The following is a 14,660-nucleotide window of genomic DNA, read 5'->3' on the forward strand; positions in this document are numbered from 1 at the left end:
AAGCGCTGCAGTGTGGACACACTGACAGCTACCAGCACTCTGTCATGGCCACATTTGCAGCGCTGTTGGGAGTGGTGCATTATGGGCAGCTATCCCAGCATTCAAGTGGCTGCAATGTGCTTTTCAAAAGAGGAGGGTGGGGTGGAGTGTGACACGGAGCGTGGGGGAGACAGAGCGAGTGGATTTTTGGAGCTGACACTGTGTCAGCTCCCTGCCTGGCAAGTTCAAGCCTCCTCCCCCACCCCTCTCTCATTCACTAAATGCAAATAGCCGCCTTTGTTTTTTTCCTCACAGACCAGATAAGCCGCTGATCCAAAACAGACCCCCCCCCCCGTGCCCACCCGGCTGCTTCTCTCCTCAAGCAAACACCAGCTGTGGGTGTTCCAAAGGGATCCCCCTGCCTCTGCTCATTCACTGCAAACAGTAACTGTGTTTGGTTTTTAGATAAGCAGCTCCGGGAGCCTTGAGCTCACAACAAAGCAAACAGAGGCATCACACCAAACAAAGAGCGTTATCTCTACTTAAAAGCATTATGGGAAGGTTCCGGAGGTCAGTGACAGCGTAGTAAGATTAATCACTGTTTACACTGGCACCCCAGCGCTGCATCACCAGCTCTGTTCTCTTTATTCCTCTCGTCGAGGTGGAGCACATGCAGCACTGTAGCCAGGGAGATACAGCGCTGTATGTGCCTTGCCATGTGGACGGGTAGTAAGTTACAGCGCTGTAAAGCCACCACCTGCACTGGTAACTCTCCAGTGTAGCCAGGCCTGAGTGTAGTAATAATAGCAGCCAAGAATCCGGTGGCACCTTATAGCACTAACAGATGTATTGGAGCATGAAGCTGTCGTGGGTGAATACCCACTTCGTCAGATGCAACAATAGTCCCATATGGGCTAGTGGTCAGGATTCCTGGTTTTCACCCAGGTGGCCTGGGTTCAACTTCTGGTGTGGGAAGAGTGCAGAGCTTTTGCCAGAGTGGAGGCAGGAAATGAAAGGAACAGGAAGGGATCCTGCCAGCAGTGGAGTTAGACAGTGTAGGGAGGGGACCCTAGAAGTGGGGTGGGGCAGTGGTTTGGGGGGAGATGAGGGAAGGATCCCAGCAGTGCGGGAAGTTGACAACCTGGAGAGCACAGGCCTGGAATGGGGACCTGGAAGAGTGAATGTGTCCCTCTAAACCCATCAACTGCAGACTAGGCAGGCTTGGAAGAATTGGTGTATTTGTTGGTAAATGTCATTCTGTGTAAACACACAACCCAATGGCAAAATTATTCCATCAATAATCATCAAAATTGACAGATGGGCAAAGTAAGAAACATGCTGCTTGAGACTTATCATGTTGTAGGAGCAGCAGTGATCTGTATGCTCTGTATAACCTGTATGCTCAAAAGGTCTGTTAAACTCCCCCAGCTTGTGTCCTTTCCCGCTTTGAATGCCTGTGAAGTGGCTTTCCCACTCTCCTTTGTACCTCCAGTGAATGCCCTTCATCCGGCCCATCTGGCCAGTGGTTCGCTGTGTACATTCTATTGCACCTCAGGGAGACTGATCTTCATCGCACCGTCCATCGCTGCGCTGTGGGACACTTACCTTAAAGGATCCTGACATCTCCACTGCCAGGCCTGTCCTGGGAGCGTGAGTATGAGTGTGACACCCTCCCCCATCCCTTCTTTTGAGCTTAGCTATCAAGCTAATAAATGTGCTGCTTTCTGCCAAACTCTGGGGGGGAGGGGCATTATTAGTCCTCTCTAAGCTTACTAACTGACCCAATTTTGGGTAACACAAGCAACATTGTTTGATCTGTTATTGTACCAAAGGGGGAGATGGTTGTCTATAAAGGAGGGTGAAGACTAAATGCCTCTGATGAGAATGGGATTTGAACCCATGCATGCAGAGCATAATGGGGTAGCAGTCCATCACCTTAACCACTCGGTCACCTCATCTGAGTTGTCAAAAACGGACAGGAGGAGAAATCTAAGGCCGCAGAGATAGGGACACTAAGGAGTTTTTCAATACTAAGCGTAAGCAGGGTCTTGAATGAGCTCCCCTCTCTCATCTAGTGAGGAGCTGGGAAAGACTTCAGGAACAGATCGTGTTTGCATAGACACACCTACTCTGCCTAGCTATGCAGCATGATGGGGCCGCTTCCCCAAAATGACCATTTTTGGATGGTCTTGGGTTACAAATCACTTTAGGATTGAGTGGAATGAAATGTTATTCTCCTTCCTGTATGAGTGAAGGGCTGCAGAACATACCTAGTCCGTCCTGATGGAGGTGTAGGTGAGTGAGGAATAGCTTTTATTGGACTGCAGAGAAGTGATTGAGGACGTCACCCTAAACCAGTGATCCCCAAACATTTCACATTGTGCCCTCTTAGCCATGGCTGTGGCCACTCGGAAGCCACGGTCAAGAACCGGGGCTGGGAGGAGTGGGGCTGTTGCTTGCTGTGGAGAGGGGTGCGGACAGGGGTAAAGGGGTCGACGCCGGGCTGGGAGCCAGAGTCTCAGGCTGAGGGTGGGGTTGGGGAAGAGCTGAGGCAGAGTGGTGCTCCCTCCCTGCCCTCTGTGTGGGCTGGCTCAGGTCCTGAGGTGCCCCCATGAATGTTCCTCTGTGTCTCCCTAGGAGTCGCACCGCACATTATGGGGACCACTGAACCCTACTCGCTAAGCCGGGGCTAGTGATGCCAAACCCCCGGGAAAGGGAGAACAAGTGTGGGGGCCCCAGCACCAGAACCATGCCCCTACCTTCTGTCTGTGGCTCTACCCCCTTCCACCCATGGCCCCATCCACTGTCACTTCTGTTCCACCCCTTCCCCCATCAGCCCCACCCTATCACTCCTTTACCCCTGCCCCGCTGTGGCACTGAGACCAGAGAAGCGCTGTGCCCCTGCTGCAGCCCCCGGGCTGTAGCAGGGAGTGGGAGCTCCTCCAGCCCTGGGGCTGACATAGGGGAGACTTTTCCAGGGGGACCTAACTTGGCCAGGGCCCCTGATCATGGGCCCCACTGTCCCCTTGGCAGTGCAAGGTTTGGGGAGGCTGAGCCCCCTTGTCATAAACAGATAGCTAAGGGTTAATGTTCTTTTACCTATAAAGGGGTAACACCAGTAACCTAAACACCTGACCAGAGGACCAATCAGGAAACAAGACTTTTCAAATCTGGGTGGAGGGAAGTTTGTGTGTGAGTTCTTTGTTCTTTGTCTTGTGTCTGTGGCGTCTCGGCTATGAGAGTGATTTTTCTATCTCCTGCCTTTCTAATCTTCTGTTTCCAAGTTGTAAGTACAAAGATAATAAGACAATAAGTTTATATTGTTTTTTTTCTATTTACATGTGTGTAGCTTGCTGGAATGTTTAAATTGTATTCTTTTTGGATAAGGCTGTTTATTCATTTTTTTCTTTAAGCAAATAACCCTGTATTTGTCACCTTAATACAGAGAGACCATTTTTATGTCCTTTTCTTTCTTTTTATATAAAGCTTTCTTTTTAAGACCTGTTGGATTTTTTCTTTAGTGGGGACTCAGGGAATTGAGTCTGCAGCTCACCAGGGAATTGGTGGGAGGAAGAAGTCAGGGGGAAAATCTCGTTGTGTTAGATTTACTAGCCTGACATTGCATACCCTCTGGGTAAGGGGGAGAGAGATTAGCTATCTTGGTACTTCTATTTCCAGGACTGGAAACAGGGAGGGGGGAGTCCCTCTGTTTAGATTCACGGAGCTTGCTTCTGTATATCTCTCCAGGAACCCAGGCAGGGAACACCTGGAGGGGAGGAGGGGGAAGGGAAATGGTTTATTCCCCTTTGTTGTGAGATTCAAGGCATCTGAGTCTGGGGGTCCCCCGGGGAAGGTTTTGGGGAGACCACAGTGAGCCAGGCACTGTATAAATCCCTGGCTGGTGGCAGCTTTACCAGGTCCAAGCTGGTAATCTCCAAGCTTAATTTTCATGCTAACACCCATATTTTGGACGCTAAGGTCCAAATCTGGGAAAAAATGTTATGACACCCCTCCCCCCTGAGCTTCCATTACGAGCCGCCCAGGCTACCACTGCTCAGTGTGTGGCCAGTCTCTGTGTTTTCTGCTGCTCGTTCTGTGGAGCCTGGCCGGCCTTAGGGGTGGTGCAGCCCGATAGCCGCCCAGGGCTCTAGGGGTCAAAGGGCACCGTGTGGCAGTGCAAAGGTGCTCACTGCTCTCCCCTGCCCCAATGCTCCTCCATGGGTCCATAGAGGTTTGAGGGGAGTAAGGAGCAACCCTATGTGCTCCATGCGTCCTGGTCACTTTTCCCACTTGGGCTGTGCTGTGAGGGGAGCATCAGAAGCTGCTGCTCTCTGCCCTCCCGCTATGCAGCCCGGCTGAGGAAAGTGACCTGGATGCAGGGAGCTCGGATGATCTCACTTCTTGCCCCCACATCCCACAGCCCCTAGGGGTGCCCAGATGAGCAGCGTTCCAGGGAGGAGTGGGGGGCAGCAATGCCAGCTGCTCCATGCACACAGGTCAGTCTCCCCATGTGGGTGCAGGAGGGGTGCAAGGGTTTCTGTGATGCCTATTCTATCAATATCGTCACTCAATACCAGGCACTCAAATTCACCAGTCTTAGTACTTAGACGTTTAGCGTTTGTATTTAAGCACTTCTAAAATGTGTCCCATTTTAGCTGTCTGCTATTACATGATGTAATTGAGGGAGACTCTTTCATTTCACTGTTTCTCATCAGAACCTACCTGTACATTATCATCTTCCATCCTCTCCACCTTACTAGGCTATAGAGAATCCCTGTGAATAGTTCCTCTCCTAACGGATGTCTCTGTCTGAACCCTGTGCTCCTCAGCGCCTGTTGGCTTTCCCCAGCTCTGAGGCTGTGTCTACACCGCGCACCTTACCACGGTGCAGCTGTGCCACTCTAACCGTGCCATTGTAAGGTGCGCTGTGTGGCCGTCCTTATCGCTGAGAGAGAGCTTCCCCGGCAACAAAGCCAAACTACCTCCAATGAGGGGCAGGAGCTTTGTCACCGGGAGCACAGCTCCACTTATGATGCGCTGTTCACACTGCCGCTTTTCATGGCTCAAATTTGGCATTCGGGGAGTGTTTTTTCTCACCGCAGAGAGACAAAATTTTTAGCAACAAAAGCCGAAATTAAAAATAACTCCTCTGCAACCTATTTAATTTTACCTTTATACAACCTTTATACTGCCTCCAGTTCTGGTATCCTCATTTGAAAAAGATGTTGTGAAATTGGAGATAGGGCAGCAAAGAGCCACCAAATGTTCTGAGGGCTGGAGAAAAATGCCTTCCAGTGAGCTATTGAAAGAGCTCAACCTGTTTAGCTTATCAAAAGAAGATTGAAAGGTGATTTCATTGAAATGTTGAAGGGCCTTAATGGAGAGAAAAGATTGGGTATTTACGGGCTCTTGAATGGAGCAGAGAAAGGCATAACAAGACCCAATGGCTGGAAAGTGAAAAGAGACAAATTCATATTACAACTGAGGCACAATAGTCAACAGCGAGGATGATTCACCACAGGAGCAAGCTACCAAGGAAAGTGGTGGATTCACCATCTCCTGATGTCATTTAATGAAGACTAGATGCCTTTCTGGAATGTGTTTGCCCCAAAGTAGCTGTTATGTCATACAGGAGGCCTGTGATATGCAGGTTAGATGCTCTAATGGTGTCTTCTGACCATGAAGTCGACTAATTTCTGAAAAACTGAGTGTAGCATTGGGAGCAGCGTCTGATGTTTTCCTGTCTAGCCGGCTTGCTGCCTAGAACGAACGCTCCTTGAGTGGGGTGATCCACAGGGAGTAGCCCAAACCTCCAAAGTGCCTGGCCAGGGGCAGGACATTAGCCCAGCAAGGGAAGGGTGTGGCAGTGACATCACAAAGGCCTTTTGCAGGACCTCAGACTATTGGTCAAAGGTGGTGGGGAGGTGGTGACCTCACAGAGAGATGCTGACATCAGCCAGGCAGGACAGGGGCGAGGGGCCAGGGAAACCTCAGAGACCTCTGTGGCTTTGCTTCAGCACGTTTCCTTCTCCAGGTCTCTCTTTGAGGACTGAGAGATTATTTGGGGTCATGGACGTGAGCGCCAGGAGGAACCTCTTTCGAGTTTCCTCCTTCCCTTGTAGTGATTTTACTAGAAAACAGCCGTCCCTGTTTAGAAGGTAAGAGCCTCCTGGAGGTTTGAAACCTGTTCAGTCTGATCTATCTGGTGACAAGTGAATTCTAGGCATGGAAAACACGAGCTTGAGGCAGAATTTTATTGCGCACCTGGGATTTTGTCCCTTAGAATCGCTGGGGACATTAGGGTTTGTCCTTTTTGTTTCACCTCTTCCTCCATCCCTCCCTCCTCTTCTTCTCTTGCTTCTTTTGTCCTTTCTCCTGTTCCCTTCCCAACAACAGGACGGAGGTGTGTGTGTGTGTGTTGCAGGGAAGTCCTCTGCAGCTCCCACTATGGAAGGTCCACCCAAAAATGTGGGACTGAAATAGTGCTCGGGCAGTGATCCCCACCGGTGACCTGGGCCATCGTTTGGGCTCTCTGGTGAGAACCCTCAGCCTCCCGTCCTCCGTCTCTACCCTGATTGGTTGAGCAGGGGGATGTTGACAGGGAGGAGACTCAGGTCCTTGTTATTCTCTTTTAAGATCAAGTAAATAAGTCAGAACCAGTTCTATCTTTGATTAATTTTGCTGCTTCTCTGCATTAATTGTCTCTGAGCAGTTGATGATTCCCTCTAACATTGCAGTTCTCCTCAAATACTTGCTGAATAATTACTGTCACTGTTGTTGGTCTGGAGCTCATCTGAGAGCACAGTATTCAGGTCATTCAATGTCTGAAATTCAAGATCCAATGGTTTGTTTGAAAAACAGGGCTCTTCGGTCCTATTCCCAACATTGCCTCTGACGGGCTGTGTGACCTAAGACAAGTCAATTCTTCTTTCTCAGCCTGAGCTTCTCCCTCTTTCAAGTAGGGATAATAATGATCCGCTCTTACCTACCTCAGGGTGGGTGAAGGATGCGGATCCATTTGGGAGTGTCACTAGAAGTAGTGCATAATATGAAGTTTCCCAGATTATGACATAATAGATTAGCTGAAATCGTCTATTTTATTTGTATTTTTTTATTTTGAAATTGTTAATAGTAGCAACGACTTAGCTCAGATTGAAGCATCTTATCTAATGGTTGAGATGTAAGTGTCTCCTCTTTGTGTGCGAGGAGACAATTTAACACACTCTGACAAAGAGGAGATGCTTTTGTTTTGCAAGAAAATATTTTTGCAAAGATCTTTCATCCCACTTGTTATGATTCTGAGAAACAAACTGGTTTAGTCTAAATGGGATTTTCGGACAGAAACGGTTTGAATGAAATTTTCCCACCATCTCGATTCCTGGGCGCTGGGGTGTTTTCATCTGTTAGAACAGGAGTCAGAACTGGTTGCTTCTCTTTCTGGCTCTGCCATCGCCTTGTTGTGTAGGCCTTGGGTAGGTCACTTCCCTTCTCCCATCTGTCCAATCGGAACAGGAACAGTTCTCGAACTATGGGCAGTTTAGAGCCCAAGTGAGATAAGGGGTATTAAAGCCCTCTGTGAAGGAGAAAGGGGAGTTTCACAGTGTTTTAGCACCAAGGAATTCTAAAGTTTGCTAAAATGTCTAGTCTGTGGAAACAAGAAATGGTCGGGGCCAAACTTATTAACCACTGCCTTTTTAAAGCCCATTCAAAGATGTGAGTCCCTATCTTTTAGGTACCTGTGGTTCTTTGCCAGCAGCAGAGAAGAGGTTCCTGCCTCCGTTTTTGTGGCCTTAACAAACCAGGTGTTGTGCCCCAGTTCTCGTCTGAGACCCCTGAAAAAGAACATCTTCCCATCCATGAACAAGACAGGACCTATCTTTCAAAGGGGAACAAAAAGACCTCTGGGACTTACAGACTAGCTAGCCTGACTGCCATAGCTGGAGAGATCCTGCAATACATTCTTAAACACTCAGTTTGTCAGCAGCACCTACAGGATGATTTGGTTCTTATGACTAGTGAGCGTGGAATTGTCAAGAACAAATCATTCCAAACCAATCCTCTTTCCTTCTTTGGCAGGGTTCTGGGCCTGGTAGAGGTGAGTAAACAATAGATGGGATCTAGCTTGGTGTTACTAAGGCTTTCGACACAGTCCCATAGGACATTCTCAGAAGCAAACGTGGGAAATGTAGTCCAGCTGCAATCAGTGTAATGTGGGTGCAGAGCTGTTTGAAAGCCAAGACTCCAGGAGCCCTTCTCCATGTTTAGCTGCCCAACGGGGAGGGTGAACCTAGTGGGTCTGGCAGGGATCAGTCTGGTGTCAGGTACTATTCTATATTTTCATGAATGATTTGGAAAATGGAGTGGAGAGCATGCTCCTAAAGTTTACAACTGACACCAAGCACTTTGGAGCACAGGATTGAAATTCAAAACACCCTTAACAAATTGGAGACTTGGTCTTCTTGAGCCAAACTCCATGGTTAGGGCTCTCTCTCTACACTGGGCTGAAGTGAAACCCCAGAGCCAAGCACTCCTCCTGGGCAGTGAGCTCCGACCTTGAATGGTCAGATGCTGCTTAGCACTGTCAGAGCAGCTTTTGCTGGGGGATTCTCCCAGCACTTTCCAATAGCGGGAAGGTATGAAATCCCCATTTGACTGCTGGGGACAGAGCCCGAGAGTGGGGAGCAACTTGCCCAAAGTCCCCAGAAAAAGGAAAACAACCAGCAGAGGAACCAATAGGAAACCCAGCAATGGAACTCAGGAGTCCTGGGGGTGTGCTGTGGTGACCAGATGTCCCAATTTTATAGGGACAGTCCGAATTTTGGGGTCTTATCTAGGATCCTATTACCCCCCACGCCGTCCCGATTTTTCACACTTGCTGTCTGGTCACCCTAGGGTGTGCACATGTGTGGGTCCCAGCTGCTCCCTGCCCCTCTCATTGAAGCAGATGTGCAGGGTTACTGCCCTGGGAAGTGCAGGGCACCAGTGGATGTGGGGTTGGCTGGAGGTAGGGTCTGGCTTCAGGCAGGGCAAGGGCTGCGTGGCTGGCTGGCTTCAGGCAGGGGGGTGCATCAGGGGTTGGCTGGAGACAGGGCAGGGAGGATGCGGCTGGTGCAGGCAAAGCAGAAGGTGCAGGGCTGGCTGGAGACAGAGGCAGACTGCCGGCAGGGCAGGGCAGGGGGTGCAGGGCTGGCTGCAGGCAGGGCGTGGGGCAGGGCCGGTGCAAGGAAGTTTCATGCCCTAGGCAAAACTTCCACCTTGCACCCTCCCCCCCCCGCACCCCTGCCCTGAGGCGCCCCACCCGTGGCAGCTCCCCCCTCCACCCTGAGGCTCCCCTCTTGTGGCAACTCTCCTGCTCTGCCCTGCGGCACCCCCGTCGCCCGAGCTCACCCCTGCTCCGAGCACGAGCACCCCGAGCACGCCGTGGCCGCTTCACTTCTCCCACCTCCAAGGCTTGCGGCGCCTAAGCCTGCCAGGCAGTCAGGCACCCTCCTCTGAGCCACAGCAGCCCTGACAGTTGACAATAGAGGCACCTTAACCCCTGAGTTCCTTCAATGTGTCCCTCTCGGGGGTCCAGCTCCGATCACCAGATACTCGGGGTATGTCTATACCACCTGCCGAATCGGTGGGCAGAGATCGATCCAGCGGGGGTTGATATATCACGTCTAGTGTAGATGCAATACATTGAGTGCTCTCCCCTCGCCTGCTGTACTCCAGCTCGGTGAGAGGCGCAGGCAGAGTCTACGGGGAGCTGCAGCAGTCAACTCCCCGAGACTGTGACATTATAATTGTTAGGCCTGAATAAAGATATAGCAGACAAAACCAGGTATGCCAACCTGACCAAAGTCAGGCTAACAGAGGTTTGTGGGTAATCCCTGAGTGGAAAACACTGAGAAGCAGCAGCATGTCTCACAAGCGCTGGGAAAAAGTGAGATAAGAGAGAAGCTGCATTCCTGGCATAGTACCAGATGTGCTGTGTTCGGGCAGCTCCTTCGAAGAACTGATAAGAGTCCTAGTTTCCCAGCCTCCTTGTTTTCGCTCCCTGGTTTTGTTCTTTGTTTGTTTTTAACTCCCCTACATTTCTAACTTTAGGCATGCATGTATACTAAAGGTGTCTAGTTTCTAGTTGTTAGAAGAAGGGGGTGGGTTGCTCCAGTGAATAATTTATGATGCGACGGAACTGTCTATATAGGCTTGTACTAAGATGTAAAGAGCAGGCTGGTTCTCTCTGGAGACGAGCTGCTCTCTATTGATGCGTGCACTTGTCAATAAAGAGCTTTTGATCGGACCTTGCTGGTGTTGCCTGTCTCTCTCGCGGTCAGACAACGAACTTTGCCGTCTGGGTTAGAGTCCCTGACATCTTTGGCGACTCCGCCGGGACCCGTCTGACTCTCCGGCGGGGGATCGGACCCTGAGGCAACGCAGCGCGCATCCTCCAGTTTAGAGGAGCCTTGCCTGGTGATCTGATCTCTGCGTTGGCGATAAGGCGTGTTCTGTGAACCAGCTGAAACTCTTGGAAATCCAGCAACGTCCACCTACCCATTGAGTAGGGTCCAGGTTGTCGGGGTTAGGGTCCCTGACTACTTAGGTCTGGGTTAGAGTCCCAGTCCAGGTCTGGGTTAGAGTTCCAGTCCAGGTTTGCACAGGATCCAAGTTGTCTGGGTTAGAGTCCCAGCCTGGGTTTGAGTCTCAGTCCAAGTGTTCAAGTCCCTGGAGAGGTAAGCGAGCGCTCGACGCGGGGAGGTGGGGGTTAGAGTCCCTTTACCTCGACCCGGGGAGGAGGGGTTAGAGTTCCTTCATGAAGAGGGGTTAGAGTCCCTTCATTAAAATGAGACAAGTTGGCAGTAAGTGCCCGGGGGATGCCCCGTTGTCTCTGATACTTAGAGATTGGAAAGAGATTTCTGAGACAGCTGATCTAGTTAAATTTAAGATGAGAAATCTGTGTTGGATCCAATGGCCATCATTTACCTTTCATTTGTCCCCAACTAGAGACTGGCCGGTGGGTGAAACCTTTTCCACAGATAGGAGGAACTCCTTAAGGGATATTTTGGTTGATCTTAGGCCGAGACAAATGGATTACTTGTTTGTATGGTATAATTATAAACCCATGGAGGGATGGGTAGCTTTTGAAGCTGTTTGTATGGAGAGCTCTTGTAAAAAAATCACCCACCATATGCACCAGAGCCGCACCGGGAGGAGGACAATTTTGTTCCTGTTCTTCCCCGTCTGATGGAGTGCAAGGATTCAAAAGCAGGTTAGGGACAGTTCAGGGACAGAGGAGAATCAAGGGGGAGCTCAGAGTGATGTTCCCTCATCTTCAGAGGAATCAGGCAGCCTCACCCCCTCTGTGCAGCCTCCAGCCAGCCTTTTGCAAACTTGGTCAGGGACTGCTTTTCAAACACCCCCAATATTACAGCAGCCCTTGTCCTTGCCCTTGTGGACCCCCACTAGGTTACTTAACTCCATGAGAGAGAATGTTTCTGAGATACCTCTGATATTACAAGCCTCATTGAGAACTTATCTGGTTCTACTGGTTGCTGGGGAACATGAGATGGTTTTACCCATACCCTGTTTGCAATTTCAAATTTGTTTAACTGGCAGTGCACTATGCCTCACTTATGAGACAATCCTGAGGCAGTGGAAAGAATGTTCTGCACAATCTTTTTCACTCATGTGCCCACTTGGGCAAATGTAAATCAGTTATTAGATACTCTCATGACAGAAGATGAAAGACAAAAAGTAAAAGAAAAATCTGCAGCTCATTTGAATGCACCTTGGCTAATTACTGACCCTAACTGGAATCCCAATAATCCAGCTCAAAAGACAAAGTTGGATGGATTTTTAAAAGCTGTTTTGAATGGTATTAGAGATGCAGGGGAGGCTACTCTAAATTGGAGCAAGGTGACTGCTTGTGTTCAGCATCCAGATAAGCACCTCTCTGACTTTTGTGCTCGACTGATTTGTGAAGTTAAAAAGCATGGGAATTTAAATCCTGAAACTGATCATGGAAAGGAGATGGTTAAAATGGTTTTCATGTCACAATGTGCAAAGGATATTGCAAAAAGATTTAGAAAGCATCCAGATGGTACGCAAGGGAAAAGTTTGTCTGAAGTAGTTAGCATTGCTACTAGAATGTTTAATGGGAAAGAGAAAAAGAAAGAAAAAGACATAAGGAACGGGTTAATTTAAAAATCATCTTGGCTCCGGGATGGAAGGAGGGGGGTGCTCTGCGTTCAGGGTCAGGAATCGGCGCGGACTGTGCTTGGTGCAGGGAGGGGCTGCTTTCGGCCCCAGCTGGCTGTGAAGGAAAAAATATAGACAGAGGCGAAGCAAAGGAAATACAAGTTACAGAACTGAAATTACATTTGCAAAGCTTAACTGTCCAGTAAGATCCAACAGTGTGCCTTTGTGACCCTGGAGTCGGTGTGGCTTGGTGACACCAAAGAAGCCACAGGCAGCCGACCTGGACTGGAATCTCTGAAAGAGACGCCGCAGGAGATTCCAGGGTGTAAAAGAACAGCCCTCCCAAGAGCAGAAGCATGTTGGAAATTCTGGACAAGCTGTATACAGGATAATCTCCCTTCCACCTCTCCCCCTCCTCTGAACATTATACACAGAAGTGGCCAGTCTGGACGTACGTGTGTAAGTATGAAAGGAGCTTCGGGCTTGGGGCATTAATATTTTCCTGAGTGATGTGGGAGCGTTCCCAACACTCTCCGTTGTTGTTTTATTATTTTATTAATGAAGCTTTAAAATTCAGTTATATGGTGTGTTTTCTTTATCTTCCCCCAACGATCCTGTAGTGTCAGCCTGATCATCTGACATGAGGGATAGATTGGTAACAGAAATTTGTCACAGTTTGGTGAGCAATTAAGAAGGGGGGAGCCCTGCAGAATTTACACCATCTATTTGTTTTACCCTTGTTATTTTGTGTTCGCTTTGCTTGGTACTGTTGGTGTTATATGCTGAGAACTGCATGAGTAAAAGTGAGTCCTAATAGGATAAGGAAACACTATTTGGTTCTGGTTCTGTTCTATTTAACCAGTTACTGTTGTTGTTTTTTTTTCTCTGTTCATTTGGGTGTTAGGAGTGTGGGTGGAACTGAACCTCTTGTTCGTAATTCCTCGGAGTGGAAGCCATGTGTGCGAGACAGCTCTGAGGTTAAATTGAGATCCTTCTGTCCTGTCCCCTGTAGCGGTCAGTGTATAGAAGTGGGAAAGTCTGGCTTAGACTGTAATTCCCTCTGCTCTCTGTGTAATTCTCTTTTCTGTTTAAGTGTCAAACAGATGAATGAGTCTCTGGGTAAACCCTCTAAGAGTAGTCCTTCAAATTATATGTTAAGTAAATGGCCTTTGCCCAATGGGCCATGTGTCTTCGTCTAGGTGGCAATCCTCATGAAGGAGGACTCGGGTAGTCTTGTGAGTAAGAATGTTTAAGGGAAGAGACCAGGAGGGGTGGGGGGCTAGTTGAGAAGCCCACCCTCCTAGCTAAACTGGTAGTGGAAGAAGTTGGTGCCTATGGAAGGGACGGTTCAGTGAGAAAAGCAGGACAGGGCCCAGGCGGGCAGGCAACAGACAGAGAGATTGGAAAACAGGTTGGAAAACTTTAAGGGTGTAGTGGAAGGAAGGAGTAAGTAAGTGTAAGCATGGGGATTTCAAATACCCAGAACTTACTTGGAATGGTGATTTGAGTTGATAAAAGTGGCTGTTGGGAGACAAGCAAGTGATTTAAGGGAGAGTGAGAAGTTAACTCTGTAGTTGCTGGAGGAAACAGCAGTTGAACTTTGTAAAAATGCTAAAGAGGAAAGTTCTTGGTGTCTTTGAAATGTTTGTAAATAAATTGAGGCAAAGAAATTGTTAATTGCAATCATTTAGAATTTAGTTAAATTAGCTGAAGAAAATATATAGTGCTATGTTATTGAAATTTTATTAGGCTGTAAGGGCACTATAAGTAGTGATGTTTTCTTTCAGTGTTTGAAAGCAAGAGTTAAAAGTAAAAAGCAAGCCAGAAAGCATCTGTATTCATGCAAATTATCTAACTGATAAGGTAGGAGCCACTGAAACCTGGGCTGCCTATGAAACACATAAAATATGGGATAATTCCTCTGTTTTTCCTGAAATCAACAAGGGTATTTGTCTATTTTAAGCAATGATTGTCTGCCCAGAAGGGGTAGACCTCTGTTTTTTTGTCTTTCAGATAATCAGAGAAAACTGATGCCAGCTAAACAGCATTCAACGTACCATGCATTTACTGGCACAATAGAAATTATGTTTTGTGTTCTATGTTCTGTCTTGTGGTGTTTGTCTTGTGGCCGGAATTTTTGTGTTTAATATTTTTATAAAATAATCTAGTTTAAAATCAAACAAAAAGGTTAAATTAAAATGCAGATACTTGTTTTGTTCAACTTGGAATACAAAGTGTTTAGATAAATCAGGAGAATGTGATATACTAAAGTCTAATGCATTTCCTTAAGTAAGGAAAAGAAACTTTATTGGTCAAATTGTTAATTGCAAAAATTGTTGTTAAAATTTGCATACCAACAGTCTTTGAAAGCAAGGACATGAAAAGTTAACCCACTCCCCATATTGTACCTGGGATCTTTCTGGCTACCTCAGATTTCTAGCCAGAGGGCTGGGGATGGTGGAAGGCTATTGGACTAGAGGTTGTATTGAGTGAACTCCTCA

At 48.2% G+C, this 14,660-nt stretch overlaps 1 non-coding gene across 1 annotated transcript; it reads right to left on the minus strand.

The window, feature by feature from the left end:
- Window positions 1-1,855: 1,855 nt before the first annotated feature.
- Window positions 1,856-1,937, minus strand: TRNAS-GCU (transfer RNA serine (anticodon GCU)). Its single transcript has one exon. It is a non-coding gene; the product is annotated as a tRNA-Ser (tRNA).
- Window positions 1,938-14,660: the final 12,723 nt, after the last annotated feature.

Source organism: Gopherus flavomarginatus, unplaced genomic scaffold (genome assembly GCF_025201925.1).
Source record: "Gopherus flavomarginatus isolate rGopFla2 unplaced genomic scaffold, rGopFla2.mat.asm mat_scaffold_45_arrow_ctg1, whole genome shotgun sequence".
In the NCBI taxonomy this organism is placed as follows: Eukaryota; Metazoa; Chordata; order Testudines; family Testudinidae; genus Gopherus; species Gopherus flavomarginatus.